Consider the following 18,675-nt stretch of genomic DNA (forward strand, 5'->3'; position numbering starts at 1 on the left):
CAAAGATGCTGGAATAGAGTAGTGAAGCAGCATGGAGTTAGACTAGATATGTTTGTTTTATTATCTTGTCTTATTGTCATGTAAACTTGGTGATATATAAACCAAGTGTAGCTAATAGAACATTCAACTAAGCAAACACATTTTAAAAGAGAGATAGAAAAAGTTGTACTTGTCAAGAATTTCTTTGTAATTTGTTTGTTCTACTTGTAAAGCAGCTGTGAGCCATTTTAAGCTACACAGAGTTCTCAAACTGATATATATATCTCTGGTGGATACATTCAAATCCACCATAAAGTTTTAAAAGTTGTGTTCTTATTACTTTATGTTTATATTATATAACTCTTTCATTCCGCACTCTACAAATCAAACACTTATATATATTCAGTTAGAACAGTTTTTAAAATCTTGGAAAAGTAGCCAGAATTACATTCAACCCCCCCTTCTATAATTCTTGTTGTATTATTAGGGAATAACAACAATATTAGCCAACCATTCCGGGTACTTGACCTCATATATGATCCTAGCTTTGAGTAGTTTCTCAACCTCTTCATCTATTGCTTTTTGTCTCTCTGGGGCAAAATTTCTTCTCTTCTGCTTAACTGGTTTCCTCTCTGGATTGACGTCCAAGCTATGCATTACTATGGATTCGTCCAATCGGGCATGTCTCTTGGGCTCCAGGAAAATATTTCAGAGTACCCTCGGAGCAATGACACCAGGTCTTCTCTGAAGGTAGCTCTGAGGTCGGATCCTATCTTTACCATCTTGGAAGGATTGATTTCATCAATAATGATTGTTTCTATTTCCACTGCAGCCTCGATCTTGGCTTGATCCATGTTTGATACCAATTACTGGATTCGAGCTTCTGTATTCCTCTTCATATAGATTTGACCATGGGCTGTCATTTCTTTTTGGTTGATTACCCTTACTTCACTTGTTTCAGGGTTGGTTGCTTGCACAGTAAGATTGCCCTGGCCGAGGCCTGGGCTCAATTCGATCTATGCCGTGACTTGGTTGCTTTCTTGCTCTTTCGAGCTTGGCTTGGTTGCTTTTGGATCCGGAATGGATTCTATAACCTGGACTTATTTTTCTCGCATCATCTCTTGAGTGGGGACGATGTTTCTTAATACTTTGCTATTTGCGAAGGACTGTGGCCTTTCTCTTATTTTCTTGGTGGGTTTCGGCCATGACCAAGGCCTGGCTGTAGCATCTTTCAGCGACCTCATAGTCTCTGTAACAACCCAAATCCGGGGTCAAGATTTGGTGTCACCAAACAATCTTTGCATAAAATAAAAGAATATTCAATTAACCCCTTGAATCCGGATCGTTTACAGGTTGTGGTATGAAACAAGAATCTAACCTTCTACAACTTACAATAACTATAATACCAGTGAAAATACCATAGTCCTAATGCTCTTTGTCATATTCTTATAACTTCTTCAACCTCTCGCAGCGGAGATTTCTCTAACTTCTGTTGTCTATCAAAGTTGTTCACTTTTATCCTTATTAGTTTCAGGCAGAAATCAGAATTTACAAAGCAAGAGTGAGCCAAAAATGCCCAGCAAGTATATAATTTGAGTTTCAAGCATTAATACCAAGAGAAAAACTTCCGGACAAAATCTCAAAACAATTTTAAACAATTCTATTTATTTGGGCGGGTTGAGCGAATAAACGTTGGCTGTTACCCAGCCTTCAACTATAAGTCCAAAAGTGACAAGCGATTCCCAAATTCTTCTTCAGAATCAGGGTTTTTTTCCAGTTTTGGAATCATAAAACCTTTCGAGAGAGAATGCCGTTAATGGCGATCAAAAACAAATTAGACTGGACACTAGTTCGCATCTATATCCTGCTGATCAGTCAGGATACAGTGCAGATCTATACCTACCTGTATAGATCCAGTCGGGTCCCCAGGCACTACGGCCCATCTCAAGGAACCGGTCAAGTCCCGGTCCTTAGGATTAAGTAAAACTTAATCCCCAAAATATCACTATCCAGCCCGTGGAGTATTTTGATATCAAATCTTTTTGAATTCAAAACATCCCAATTCAGGGTTCGTAAATAACCCAAAAGAATGGGTATTTGCTCAAGAGAGCAATCGATAATATAGGAACAAGAATAAAAGGATCATGCATAATCAGAGTAATTGCAGCGAAATATAAAACATTTAACTATTCTGAACTTAGAATAGGAACAAAGAAGTAATTGCATTATTTTAAAAGAAAAATCAGGAATACTTGCCTCGATACGTTTTAACTATTATCACTAATTGACTTTGGTTCAACTTGAATGCGCAGCTTTTATCGTCAAACTACTATCCCATTTTGGATACGATCCCAACACTTAGGTTCTTCGATTGGAACTTCATTGATCTCGACGTCTAATCACTAGATCATTCCTAGTCCGATATTGATACTCGGGTTTTCCATCTAGGACCTACAGGGTTGAAATACCCTAATTCAGATAATCGCTTAAGCTTAACATCAAATCGCTATCCTATTCTACCCATACGATGTCATAACCGAACTCATATTTATATGTATTATTGGAATACACATAGAAATTATGGTCCACATCTTTGAAACTTGGTTCGGTATTTATTTTCGGAAAATACGTATACTCGTCGTTTTTGAAAAACAGGGAAATCGATTATTTATAAATTATTTTGTCTCAATCGCCCTTATGTTCATATAATATAATTATATATGGTTATTCGATGTCTCCGATAATTGCGGGTTACACTCCTGTATTTCGGAATTAATTTCCCGAAAATCGGGCAGCGTCTCCTTTGTTTATCGGCCTACCCGTCGAAGCCATTCGACATCAATCCAATCAAAACAACAACATCCAATCACAATCACAATTCCCAATCACCGATACAACTCAATTATTAATTATTATTATCATCCGTGTTTTTATGTTTTATTCGTATTTTTCATTTCGCAAGTAATTTTTACCGAACTAATTTTATTTAATTAATAAATGTAGGACTCAGATAAAAATCATCACCGTCCACCTTCGGCTCGCCGAGGCTCATCGCCGACGGCGATAAAATTCACGGGTTTCCGACTATATCGGACATCCTTCGCGAATTTCACCGATTAAATATTACAATATTCGCACGAAATCTTTTTATTTCATGAAGTGCAATCAATTGATTTCTGCAGAAAATTAAAATAAAATATAGTTAATATTAGTTTCGATTCATCATAAAAACACGCGCACAACACGCGTGCACATAACAGAAACAGAACAGAATCCGGCGACCACAGGCCGGAAAAACGCAGCAACACAGACGCAGTTCCCACACCCACACATCACACACACACACAGTTTTCTCACACACACACAATACACACGCATAATTTTCTCTCTCTCTCTCTCTTACACACACACACACAGTTTTCACGCACACACACAATCGATACACAGATACACATATAGATATATACATATACAGCCAAACAGGAACAAACTGAAGCCAACAACCGGAACAAAACGGCAGCCGGAGAAATAGAAACAGGACAACCGGAAAAATCAAGGTGGCGACGGCGAGGAAACTTACCAAAAACAGGAACACAAATATGGGGTAGAGAAAGGGAAAGAAAAAGGAGATTAATTGAGCCGGGTAGGAGAGAGAGAACATGGAGAGAACAGAGAGAACAGCGCGAGAGAGAATAAAGAGAGATGAGAGTGAGAGGCGGAGAGGTTGAAGAAAAAGGGGAGAAAACGGGCTAAACCCGATTAAACACCTGCCCCCTCCTTTTTCTTTTTATTTTGATAGTTCTGATTTCGTACACCGAAACTTCAAAATTTAACGAGCATTTAACGGGTAAAATCACTCAAAGATTCTCGGAAATAATTTTTAAAATCTCGGAATAATTAGAGGTTATCAAAATAAAGTTTCCAGAATTTCTAAATCATTGTTGAAATGTAAATCAGACCCGCATTTTGTAAATTAAAGAACAGACGTGCGGATAAATAAAATCCAAAAAATTGTCGGGATAATTTTGAAATTATCAAAATATTTAAAAATTAATAAAATAAAATTTTCATGATTTTTGAAGTATTCTAGAATTAAATACTGATTTCACAGTTTAATGAAGTCAGAAAATCATTTAGAATTAAATAATTAATAAAATACTGATTTCTAAATTTTATAAACCCCTAAAATTAATAAATAAAATTATAGAATAACAAAAATAATTTTTGAAACAATTTTAGCATTTATAAGAATAAATATTCAATAAAATCATTTTAAAAGCAAAATATTTCGTACAACTCAATAATTAACTTTACAATTAATCTTTGTACCTAACGGATCACACACAATTTGTAATAAAGCAAAGCACAGCTAACAGACTCATCGAGTATTTTATTTATTTAATAATTCGCTAATTATATTTACAGATCAGATCCGAAAATAGGTTACTTAGCCGCTAAGTAACTGAAAAGACGATACGATTTTAATACCAAATTTGGATAATTATCAAAACAGAGCTTCCTATAAAATACTTTATACGAAAATAAGGTAATAATGTCTCCCCTTTTGAAAATACGAATTTTATCGATATATAAAATGATTGGAGTATCGAAATTTTCATGCTGGGACTCGTACGGATCAAACCGTACCCTGGATCGAAAAAGTCAAAACATGAAAAGTGTTCAGAATTATCAGATTAGGTTAGGAAGGAGTTTTCGGAAGAGTTTCGGGTTGTAGAAACGCAAAAACGGTTGAAGTGGGATGATATCTGATTCCAGAAAGTAATTTTATAATTATGTAAAAATAATCATTATTAATTCTATAAATTCTTATAAAATCATACAGCAATCCAGAAAATACCAAAATTATCTACATTTAATTCTGGATAATTAAAAATTAAAATACTTAAATTTTATCAGAAATAAACATCCAATTATGATTATCCATCGTCAAATAATTCACCAAAATTCACATAAAAATCACATAATAATTATTTATTGATAAAATAATTACATAATATTTCTCAAACGTTACAGTCTCCCTTAACTTCTCTTACCCCCGTTGGAGTTGGAAATTTGATTTTTAAGTGTGATATGGAGGTGATTGTTTAGATCCTGGTTAGATCTGATCGGCCAATTATGCCATTGTAGGATGAGGGAGTGTTGATCATGTAGAATTTTATCACATGGGTGACTTGGTTTGGAGCTGATCCAAATATCACTGGAAAGTATAAGGTTCCCTGGATCGGGACCAAATTATTCCTGAACTCATAGAGGGGGTCCTCTCGGCATTCAATTGAGCGCATGCTCCCTAGCTTCATCCGGTCCACAATATGCTTGAATAATATATTTACTGAAGAGCCATTGTCTATCAGCATTCTCCTTACCTCATTATCAAAAATATCAAGTGTTACCACCAAAGCTTTATTGTGGTTCGGATTGACCCCTTCATAATCCTTGCGGCTTTATGAGATTACCATCTCCGGGTAGGATTGGATGGAGAATACTTCATCTCCTGAGCCCGGGCTCCTGGGGGTGAGTGGGACCCCCTAGGACCATATTCACTACATTCATCCCTCTTCTTTGTCTTTCTTCCTTTTGATTTGTATCCCGGGAGACATACTGATTCAGGTTACCCTTCTTGACTTGGTCTTCAATGAAGTATTTAAGAGAGAGACAGTTTTCAGTTTTGTGCCCATGGGTTTCATGATAGTCACATTGCCTGTTGTAAGGCCTGCTCTCTGAGGGAGTCTGCATGGGCTTCAGGGAGTAATAGAATGGCTTGTCTTTGATTTCTCTTAGAATTTCCTCCCTGGTCCTGTTTAGTGGTGTCCAATCGGGTTCTTGCCTAGGCTATCTGGCTTGCCTAGTTGGACCGGGGTCGCTTTTAGATTCTGTCTTAGGACCAAGTCTCTGAAATATTGGAGTATTTTGCACCACATTGGTCTGCTGGGCTTGTTGGCTTTGCTTGAACTTCTTTTTCTGATGGTAACCCCCTTTCGGTCGGTCATTGGAATTCTTGCTCCTAGATCCCCCGTTCCGGGTCATCATCATCGCCTTGAGCACATCTGTCTCCTTGATGAATTTGGCTGCCATAGAGTAGGAAGCAGCTAAGCTTTGTGGTTCCTTATTTATCAACTCTACAATGTACCTCTCATTGTGTCTAGGATCCAGGTTCCTTCGAAATATGCTCAGTGCCTCCCGCTCATCAAGATTCAAGACTTTGTTGATTGCTTCCCGGAACCTCCGCATGTAGGTTGAGAGTGATTCATTGTCATATTGGCGGATGGTTTCCAGGTGACACATATGCATTTCATGTGTCTTATTGGCTCTGAATCTTCTAAGGAAGGCTCCTCTAAACTCTTTCCAGGAGTGGATGCTTCGTGAGGGAATCCTGCTGAACCACCTTTGAGCCCCCCTTTGAGGGTCGACGCGAAGAACCTGGACTTTGTTAAGTCGTTGTAGTAGTATATTTGTGCGATTTGTTCGAATAAATTCAGGTGTTCTTCCGGATCCCCGACGCCGTGCATGGATCTTCCTTCTGAGAGCAGGGTGTAGCTGCTGTGGGGAGACTACAAAATAACACCGGAGGGGGGTTTTGTCCCCGCGGTGCCTCCGGTGTAAGAATAAGAGTTTGGTTGGGGAAGATGAAGATAGAGAGGACAAGGGTGGTTGTGTGTGTATAAGTTGTGTGTAAGAGAGTGTGTGTGTTCAAAATGTGTCTAACCCCTAAACCATTCATCTTTGGGGGTATATATAGCCCAAAGGTAGGGTTTAGGGGTTGGTACCTCTAGATCAGGGCCGTTGGTTGTCGGAGGCGGAGGACGCTTAGCTTGGGTAGATTGCATACACGTGTCTAGGAAAGGACCACCTTCAGGGTGTCCCAATGGTACTCTGACACGCGCTGTGTTTGTCTGATATGTTAGTTGTTGATAACTGCCATCGTCGCGTGCCCGCGTACCCCTCCTTGGCGGGTTGTGGGGCATGCATGTGCTTGTAGGGCGCCCCTTCGGGTTCACTCTAGCTGGGTATCCTAGTACTGTGATGGATCCAGGTTGGTGGATGATCCAGGTCCTGGGTTAGCACCTGAGCCTGGGTTTCTCCACTTGACTGCTCTGGGTGAGGGGTGTCTTGGTCCACCAGTTGAGCCTGCCTCACCCTAGATCTGTGTTGGGCCTTAGCCAGGCTGCTTATACCCTATCACTTTATATATACAAGCAGTACCCCAGACCGCCAAACCTTGGAATATCAACGAATGCTGCTAGTTTATTCGACGAATGAGCATTAGCATTATTTGTATCATACGATTGCAATCAGATACGGTAAATAAGTTATGAGCATTAAAAAGATACCGTCTAAATGTTCCTCAGTCATCTCTTCCATCTCGTAACACCTAAACTACTCTTGAAGTGTAGCGAGATACCTTCACTTCATGCTTCTTGGTACCTCTCGGTTAATTTTAATTTAATTTTGACACAAGTTGTCACTAGGGTTATTCACGAACAGAGTTGTTCGTAAATAAGCTCGAGCTCGGCTCGATAAGAGCTCGGTTTCACTCTGTTCATTAAGAACTCGAGTTCGAACACAAAAATATGTTCGTTAACAAAAACGAGCTTGAGCCGAGCTTTTATATGTTTGGCTCGGGCTCGGCTCGAGCTCGACTCGAACTCGTTCGACTTGAGCTCGACTCGTTAAAACTTGAAAAGAATGCAATATTTTCAGAATATTTTGATAAGAATTATAGACACATATACATACATACAAAATCAGCCCTACTCCCATATACAAAATACCAAAGGTGCGTAGCGCTGTTAGGGCGAAAACACACACTAATATTCACGCAAGTATACACGTTCGCAAATAGTGTAAGATATAAATCAGATTTGTTACCACAGAGACTGGTTTAGGTTAAGTTCAATTTATGCACCTATGCAACAATGTATGGTTATCGCTCAATGCTAAGACAAATAACAAATTGGGGTTGTTTATAATTAAGAATTAAACTAACAATTATAACTAAGAGAGTAAAGAGGGTTGTATATTATATAAGACAAATATGGGATTCTAACTTCATTAAATACTTCATTCAATAGCCTTTTTGTTCTTAACCTTAGCATGTAATGGTGATGACAGTAATCAGATAACACGAAACTAGTAAACGCTAACTTTCGTTGTACGAATACCCTACTACCAAGCATCCACAAAAGAGATAGAAGTTGAATAGACACCAATTATGCTTAGTCCTTATAAGTCTATAAGAATTGAAAATATAACGGTTTAATGCGCAAGTTATCTATCGTGATTACATAGGGCAAGTAAGATGGTTAAAATTACCTACGAATCATGCATAACAAATACATGAACCTATGCTAGCATGGCAAGTTCTAAACCTCTATATTCATTATCGCTTCAATAGAGATTAACACATTATCTTATATATTAGCTACGCACATAAGACGAATAAGCATAACCAATACTAGGATATCAATCAATTACCACACACCAAGATATCGAAACAAATTAATTATTGAAATCCATAAGTAAATCCGCTAGAATCTCGTGATAACGATTAGCCCATAATTGAACTCATCGTCATCATGGGTTCCAATGAAAGCATGGTATAAAACAAGGTCTTAATAAACTGAATAGTAATCAAAGTACGAATAAAAAAAGGTCTAGGTTCAACAAGAATGAAAACGAGCATTCAAAGTTACAACTATTTTCAAAGAATCACAAGTAGAAAATAAGATCTTCTTTTTCGCAGTTGTTTTGTGCTTCTAGGTCTTCTCCTTGATCTCCCAATCTTTTCAGATGATGAAAACCCTTTTTTTTAAGTATATAAGCCCCTAGTGGACCTGTATCCTTAAAATTATCAAATTCCACTCCAAAAAGGCCTTTTCAGCGAAATCAGCCACGCATCAGCATGCGGTCGCATGCGGGTCTGACGCGACCGCGTGTCGGCATGCGGTCGCGTGCACTTCTGACGCGGCCGCGTGGGCGACTTCTAGAAAATTCTGATGAATCTTATTTTAGCCATAACTTGAGTTCTACTCGTCAGAATTAGGCGATTCAACTGCCCATGCGAAGCTAACGAAATTCTGTACAACTTGAAAAGTGGCCTTGGATTCTAAATCTGATCACTTTTCATCATATTTCCTTTAAAAACTCCTTTCTTCATTTAACTGATACTTGAAATGCAATAACACAAAAACACATCAAAATACCAACAACTTGAGTCCAAAACACCAATTTAAGCTTGTAATAAAGCATTCCAAATGGATATAAAATCCACTTATCACACCCCTAAACTTGAATCGATGCTTGTCCTCAAGCATAAACAGACTCAAAACTACAAAACAAACCTAATGCATGAATGCAACTAAATGATAATGCAATCGATCCCCTCAGAATAACCATAACCAAATGAATAAGCCAATGCCTCTAAGAATGCAATGACTTAAAACAAAGTTTGAATAAATCCCGCAAACCAACTCACAAACCAGAAATGTGCGTGTGTTGAATGCTTAACAGATATCGATACTAGATCAATAACTGTGACGGCCTCAACCCCGGGGTCAGGAGTTGACGTCACTAAACACAATTACCAAAAATATAAACAACAGAATTATTATTAAAATATACTAACTTGACCCCAAACCAAGATCCGATCCAGGTTCAAGTATAATTCAGGTTCTCATTATTACAAACTCTTTATTCAATATCTAAGACACACTAACTTTATTCAGCAACTCTTCAGACCTCATGGTCTGATACAAACTACCTCAGAGGAGCCAGGTCCAGTAGGGGCGGAAACACGGGTCGGTCTGACTGATCTTCTAGGCATCTGCGAAATATACATAACAGTTTGCAAGGGTGAGCATAATCGCTCAGCAGTACCAAATATGAATAACAGATTAAAACAGTAATGTAACAATAATGGGAACAGAGCTGTAATCATGATATCAACATTTCATAATGATAATCAAAGCAACTGGATATCACTAATTAGCATGCTTTGTGAAAACAATATTGTAGTGTGATGTGTAATACCAGAGTCCAATTTTAGCATGCTAATCATTTTATAAAACCGTTGTATCAATCAATCATGCTTTCATATAATTCACAAATCCCAATCAGATATATAGCGGATATGTGAAGACAGCTGATCAGGCTATCAACACCAGACGGCTCTAACTGCCATCCCATTTACCTGTTCCGGAACTCAGAGACTAGCTAGGTCTCTGACCTGCTGGACTAATCGGTTTTATAATGCGCGCAACCGAATTAGCCTCTTACGCCACCTCAATAGGCCTACTCTGGCCCCAATGTATGCCATATCTGACCATTTTATCCAGTTTTCAAAACACTTGTACCTATCTCATTTTCAAAATCATTTAATTAACCAGCACACATATAAAATTCGTTTCGCAATTCATTTCATTTGAGACAGGTACCTTTCGAAGTTAATTTTCCCCAAAACAATTCGAAAACAGTGATTTTATAACTACAGTGGATACGTAACTTAAAACGTTTCTGTTCCATTACGAGAATAAAACATTTAGCTATTCATATGCACTGAACCATAAAAGAATGGTCAGGGGTACTTGCCTTGCAACGCTTTACAAACCCTAAATAGCTTTCACGCTGACTTTGATCCTGGAACAACTCGACCGGGATCTATAATTACAGAATACCCTAATTAGTTATACTGACATGCTTGATATCCTCAAATCCTAATGACCCAAATCCGACAACCCGACTCATATTATTATTATACACATAATCATGTAATCACATCTCTCGAACATAAATAGGAGTAACATGTAACACATAATTATGTACGATTACAAATATATTTTTAGAAAATTTTGGTAGCAACTTCTTTATTTATAAGACTACCCGTCGATTATAATCGACGTCAACAATTCTCAACAATCCACAACATTATTCTGAACAACCCAACACCAATAAAAATTAATTATCTAAATCCAAACATATTTTACATAATTATTTTATTTTATTTATTTATAGAATTTAGGACTCAGAACATCATCATCACCGTCCACCGTTGACTCACCGAAGTTCATCGTCAACGGCGGCACAATTTATTGGCGCCCAATATAATACGGGTTCCCAAATAAATCATATCGATTAATATTATTTTCTCGCCACGAAATTCTTTTATTTCACAAATGATACTCATTTATTTCTCTGCAGAAAAATTAAGTAAATAAAAAGAATCAAAATCAATTTACAATAACCAATCTGCTACACGAACATGCCCAAACAAAACAATCCAAAAACCCAACTGCAAAAACAAGCTCACAAAATAAGCCCAATAGTAGAGCCCAACTGCAAGCCCAAAAACCAGCCCAACCAAACACACAACCGCATCACTACATAGGTAACACACGCGCCACCGCGCCTCACACACACACACACACACACATACACACACACATACACACATGGCACACGTATATATATATGTATACCAACTGTATAAATTAAAGCCAAGCCAACCGGAAAATAGGGGCGGCTCACCGGAGAGATCGCCGGAAAAACAGAGAAATGGAGAAACGAAGCCCAGGGAAGCAAAGTAAAAGGAAGAAGATGGAAATCGAGGAAAGGAGCCGAGCAAAAGCAAGAAACAATCGAGAGAGAGAACAGAGAATCGAGAGAGTTCAAGACACAGCCGAATGACCAAAGGGAAATAAGCCAAGGAAATAACAGGGCAGCCACACGTGTCCTGTTAAAACAGGATACGTGTTGGTTTATTATTAATCCAGACTTCTGAATCCCCGGAACCCAACGAACCAAGTAGTATTAAAAACACATTGAAATAAATTCCAACTAATCCAAAAAGATCCGAAATATTCTAAACTAATTAAAACATAATTTTCAAAATTTTAAAAATAATTCCGAAAGCGCACTTTATACCCGCTCTTTAACAAACAACGAAACGACGCGCGGGTGAAACGATTCCCGAAAATTCCCAAAATAATTTTAAAATTCTCCGAATAATACGAACTTAATAAAATATAAATTTCATAATTTTTAAAGATTCCCATGATTAAATATGGATTTTAGCATTTAACACACTCAGAAAATTATTTAAAAATGAATAATTAACAAAATATTGATTTCTCAATTTTATAAAGTCCTAAAAATAATTATTGAAATTATAAAATTAGAAAACCAATTTTAAAGACAACCCAAATATTCATGGAATTAAAATTACAATAAAATCACTTTTACAAGCAAAATAAAATCATGTAACTCACTAATAAATCACACAATTCAATTCCACATATCAACAAATCATAATTAATTAAATAACAATCAATAACCGCTGCCAAAATCAATACACATCTTTTATTTATTTACTTAAACTTTTATTATACTTCCAAATATTAGAAATAAAATAAAAATACACGAGTCGTTATATTCTTTCCCCCTTAAAAAGATTATGTCCCCAGAATCTAATTCAACTAAACAAATGAGGATATTTATCAAGCATGTCTGACTCCAATTCCCAAGTAGACTCTTCTACTCGAGGATTTCTCCACAAAACTTTTACTATAGGAATTGATTTATTCCTAAGGACTCGTTCCTTACGGTCTAGGATCTGAACTGGTTGTTCTACATAGGACAAATCTGGTTGAAGCTCAATCGGTTCATATTCTATAACTTGATTCGAATTAGGGACATAGGGCTTCAACATAGACACGTGAAACACATTATGAATATGCTGCCACTGTGGTGGTAATGCTATCTCATAAGCGACATTTCCCACTTTCTTCAAAACCTCAAAGGGTCCTATGAATCTAGGACTAAGTTTACCCTTCCGACCAAATCGTACTAACCCTTTCCAAGGCGATACTTTTAGTAACACCAAAGCTCCTATCTCAAAGTCCATGTCTTTCCTATACAAATCTGCATATTTTCTTTGTCTATCTTGAGCTGCTTCCAATCTTTTCCGAATCAACACTATGGCATCTCTAGTTTGCTGAACCAACTCAGGGCCTAACACTTTCTTTTCTCCTACCTCATCCCAGTACAATGGTGATCTACACTTTCATCCATACAAAGCTTCATAAGGTGGCATCCCTATACTGGCATGGTAGCTGTTATTATACGAGAACTCAATCAAAGGTAGGTGCTCGTCCCAATTACCCTTAAAATCTAGAACACAGACTCTCAACATATCCTCTATGGTCTGAATCGTCCTTTCACTTTGGCCATCCGTCTGAGGGTGATAGGCGGTGCTCATATTCAATTTCGTTCCTAGGCACTTTTGGAATTTAGTCCAGAACCTGGAATTAAATCTAGGGTCTCGATCCGACACTATAGAAACAGGAACTCCATGTTTGGTAACTATCTCATCCAAGTAAAACTTTACTAGCCTTTCCAACGAATACCTCTCATTAATCGGAAGGAAATGCGCCGACTTAGTCAATCTATCAATGATTACCCAAATAGCATCATGATTCGCTCTCGTCTTTGGCAATCCCACTACAAAATCCATAGCAATATCTTCCCATTTCCATTAGGGAATCTTCAAAGGTTGCAAAAATCCACTCGGTCGTTGATGCTCTGCTTTCACCGTCTGACACACGTGACATTTACTTACCCAATTGGCAATATCCTTCTTCATTCCTGGCCACCAAAAATTTCTCTTCAAATCCTGGTACATCTTGGTACTACCAGGGTGGATAGAAAACCTAGAGTTATGTGCTTCCTGCAATACTTCGTTCTTAAACTCTGTTACATCAGGAATCCAAACTCTGGACGAAAACCTATATAAACCTTGACTATCTTTTTGAGTACACAACTCTTCTCCTGTCAAAGTATCCAACTCTTGTTCCATAACTCCTTCTTGACATCTTCTAATCTTTTCCATCAAGGCCGGCTGGAAAGTAATTTCATATAGTTGCTCTTGACTTCCGTTAGATCCTCGAACTTCAATTTCCATTCTTTCTAAGTCTCGTGCCAACTCTTCCGCAATCTTAATCATATTCAGCCTTTCCTTTCTACTAAAGGCATCAACCACTACATTGGCTTTACCTGGGTGATAATTAATCGAACAATTATAGTCCTTAATCAACTCTAACCACCTTCTTTGCCTCATGTTCAGATCTTTCTGCGTGAATATATACTTTAGGCTCTTATGGTCTGTATAAATGTCGCATTTCTCGCCATACAAGTAATGACGCCATAACTTTAAAGCAAATACTATAGCCGCCAATTCAAGGTCATGAACTGGATATTTCTGCTCGGGAGGCTTTAGTTGTCTGGAGGCATACGCAATCACTTTGTCATGCTGCATTAACACACATCCCAATCCTTTCAGAGAAGCATCACTATAAATTACAAAGTTTCCCGTCTCATCTGGTAGTGCTAATACTAGAGCCGTCACTAATCTTCATTTTAACTTCTGGAAACTCTCTTCACACTTTTCCGTCCAAACGAACTTCTCATTCTTCCTGGTCAACTTGGTTAGTGGGGATGCAATCTTCGAGAAATCTTTCACAAACCTTCGATAATATCCTGCTAATCCAAGAAAACTTCTTATTTCCATTGGTATCTTCGGTTGCTCCCATTTTGATACGGCTTCAATCTTTACCGGGTCTACTTTGATACCTTCTTTACTTATTACGTGACCAAGGAACTGTACTTCCGTCAGCCAAAACTCACACTTAGAAAACTTAGCATACAATTGCTTTTCTCTTAACTTTTGAAGGGCAATCTGCAGATGTACTGCGTGATCTTCTGGATTCTTCGAATATATGAGGATGTCATCAATAAATACAATAACAAATTTATCCAAATATTCCTTATATACCCTATTTATCAAATCCATGAAAGCTACTGGCTCATTCGTCAATCCAAACGACATCACTAGAAACTCATAATGGCCATACCTTGTTCGAAATGCAGTTTTGGGGATATCTTCCGGCTTTATCTTCAATTGGTGGTAGCCAGATCTTAAATCAATTTTTGAGAAGTAACATGCGCCCTTAAGCTGATCAAACAAATCGTCGATTCGTGGCAATAGATACTTATTCTTTATTATCAACTTATTTAACTCTCTATAATCAATGCACAATCTCATACTTCCATCCTTTTTCTTCACAAATAACACTGGAGCACCCCACGGGGAAACATTGGGTCGAATAACTCCTTTATCCAATAGTTCCTGAAGTTGCTTAGCTAATTCTTTCATTTCCATCGGGGCCATTCTGTATGGAGCCTTAGAAACTGGTTCAGCTTCAGGTACCAAATCAAGGGAAAACTCTATCTCACGATCAGGTGGCAATCCTGGTAATTCTTCTGGAAAAACGTCAGGGAATTCTCTTACTATAGGGATTTCATCCAAAATAGGGGTCTCTTTCTTCGTATCCACTACATGAGCCAAGTACGCTTCACATCCTTGTCTCAGCAATCTACTTGCTTGCATCACTGAGAGAAACTTCCTATCTTGCCTCTGCCCTTGATAACTCATCCTTCTATTATCTGAGGTGTACATAACAACTCCCTTTTTCTTATAATCAATATTTGCCCTATATCGAGACAACCAATCCATACCTAAAATAACATCAAAATCTCCCAACTCGAAGGGTATTAAGTCAACAGGGAATATATACCCCGAAATCTTTAGGGAACAATTAGGACAAAATTGTTTTACAGGTACTTTATCTTTATTAGCCACTTCTATAATTAAGGGTTCATCTAAGTCTTCTAACATCAATTGCACTTTATTCACACAATTCAAAGATATAAAAGATTTGGACGCTCCCGAATCAAATAAAATGTTAACAGGTACGGAATTTAGAGTAAGCGTACCTGCAACCACATCAGAATCATGAACTGGAGACTTCTGGGTCATCCTTTGGGACACACTCTTTCCAACATTACCTTGAATCACTGACTTGCAATTCTTAGCTATGTGTCCCACTTTGCCGCAACTAAAATAAGTAACTCCTTGAATCTCAGACTTACACTCCGTAGAATAGTGACCCTTCTGTCCACACTTAAAAAAATTAACATTCTCTCGGCACTGCCCACTGTGCTTTTTCCCACACGTCTTACAATCAACTACTGGCTTACTCATTCTCGTTGGGGCAGAGTTAACTGATGTTATACCGGGCTTAACTTGGAGAAAGTTCTGCCCTTTAAACTTTTTATTCTTATTTTTGCCAAACCAACGCTGGAACTTTCGACTTGCTATTCCTGATTCTGACTTTGCAGGTCCACTTTCAAATTTTCTTTTCTTCTCACCCTGCTCTTTTGCAGCTAATTTCTGATCACTTTCTATCACCAGGGCAGCCTGAACTACCGAAGTATATGTCTTGAGTTGTAAGGCTACAACTCCACTCCTTATTTCTGGCTTCAACCCTTGTTGAAACCGCTTTGCTCGTTGGGCTTCTGAACTCACATATTTCGGTGCTATATGGGCCAACTCCGTAAACTTCGCTTCATATTCCGTGACACTCCTATTTCCATGTTTCAGCTCCAAAAATTGCATCTCCATTTGACTTTGGAGACAAGCTGGAAAGTATTTTTCCAAAAACAATTCTGTGAATCTGGCCCAGGGAACTGGACCTTCTCCTTCTAGGGCTCGCGTAGATTCCCACCAATAATTTGAATCATTCCTCAGAAAATAACTAGCATAATCAGTCTTTAAAACCTCATTCACCTTAGTGAGCGCAAACGCTTTTTCCATTTCCTTTAACCATATCCTGGCAGCAACAGGATCTACCTCTCCTTTAAACTCTGGGGGCTTCACTGCTTGAAAAGACTTAAAACTAACACCTTGATTTGCCCCTCTCATCTCATGCTGCTGTTGGATTTGTAGTTGCTGCTGTTGGATTTGCTGTTGTTGCTGTATGAGCTGCTGTTGCTGTTGCTGTTGCAATTGTTGCTGGAATTGTTGTTGCTGTTGGGCCAGCTGTACAGTCTGCTGACGCAACAAGTTCATCAAATCACTCATGGAAGGATCCCCAGCAGATCCGTTATTGGGCTGAGAATTTCTCTTTGGTGGCATCTCCTGAAACATAATAGTCATATATAAAAAAATAGATTGCTCCAGCAGTTTATATTTATGCATCAGGAGAGCGTTGCCACTAAGACAATATTCTCATCCCCCATTATAATTGGATCTGTCCTGAGTGAATGATTATAATCTAAAAATGCCAGCAACAGAAACAACAATAATAATAACAACAATAACAGCAACGCACAATATATAAAAACTGAACAATAAGATAAAGCAGCTAAAATACAATAACCAACAGAATCCAACCAGTACAACTGAAAATCCAACTATAAAGAACCATCTGAATACACACCAAAATTGACTGTTATAACAGCCTCGCCTACTACAACCTATCACAACATAATGTACATATACAAAGTAAACAACTACAGAACTCCTAGAAGTCAACTCTGAGCTCTGCATCCCTCTACTGCAACTCTGTCTAGCCACTACCACTGCCACCAATGGAACCTAGCTCAAACACTAGCCAGTTCACTAGGTCCTGATACTGCACAGCTCTGAACTCTGAGCTAATAAACCGGTCAACAGATCTAGCTCTCTCTACAGCCATCTGGGTCAATGCTCGCACACGGGCTCGCACCTCAGGGAAAGGGGCAGAAATACCCTGAAATGGTGCAATAGGAACCTGGTCCAACTGGGCAGCAAACTCTGGACTCTGATCTCTGATAAAGGAAGTATTCACCGCCCTATGGACATGATAAGGGATCGGTGAAGAAGTACCACTAGGGGCCACAGGAGGTACCGGAGGTCTCATCATGAAAGAACTGGGATCGCAGCCGAGAGGGAAATCCCTGACAGTAGACACAGACCTGCGTACCCAACGGGGACGAGGACTAGGTCCAGGGATGTCTCGAGGCACAAAAGAAGGGACTGGTGGAGGAGGCATAGGGGTCTCTGATAAGTGGCATTTTATACCACTTAGAACATCTTAAAATGGTTTAAATTGGTGTCTTGAAATCAAGTATTTTGTGTATTTGATGCGTTTTTCTAGTGTTTATGCATTTCAGGGTAATAGTTGCATTTCAGGGGAGGAATCATCAAGAATAAGCCTTGGCATGTGTTCACCATTACGAGAGGAAAGAAACGGGCAGATTACGGAAAGAAACGGAGGAAATCAGATTTTTTCCAGTAGAGGTCTGAGCGCCCGCTCAGCATTGCTGAGCGGCCGCGCAGCAAGCTGAGCGCCCGCTCAGCTATGCTGAGCGGCCGCGTAGGGTCGGGGAAAAAAATATATTATTCAGGACTTCTACTTCTGTTTGGTTTCCACTTCTATGTAATCTGAGTTTTATGGGACTATTATATAAGTAGATTTGAGACGTTTTCACAAGTGTGGATTGAAGAAGATCGTGTTTTACGCAAGGAGCGAAGGAGATAAGGAAGAAGACTGATTTAGCACACCGCAACGAAGAGGAAGCATATTTTCTTGTGATTCTTGTTTTGTTGTAACGTTGGATGCTAGTTTTCTTACTTTGAACTTATTTACTCTTGTGACGTACTCTGTTTTAATATAATTAGTTTAGTTATTATTTTCTTGTGTTTGTTTATCATGATTTCATATGAACCCATGATGACGATAAGTGCTATTATGGGCTAATCGTGATCATGGGGTTGCAACGGATTTACTATGAAATTCTTTAGTC

The sequence above is a fragment of the Apium graveolens genome, chromosome 3 (assembly GCF_009905375.1).
Source record: "Apium graveolens cultivar Ventura chromosome 3, ASM990537v1, whole genome shotgun sequence".
Classification (NCBI taxonomy): Eukaryota; Viridiplantae; Streptophyta; class Magnoliopsida; order Apiales; family Apiaceae; genus Apium; species Apium graveolens.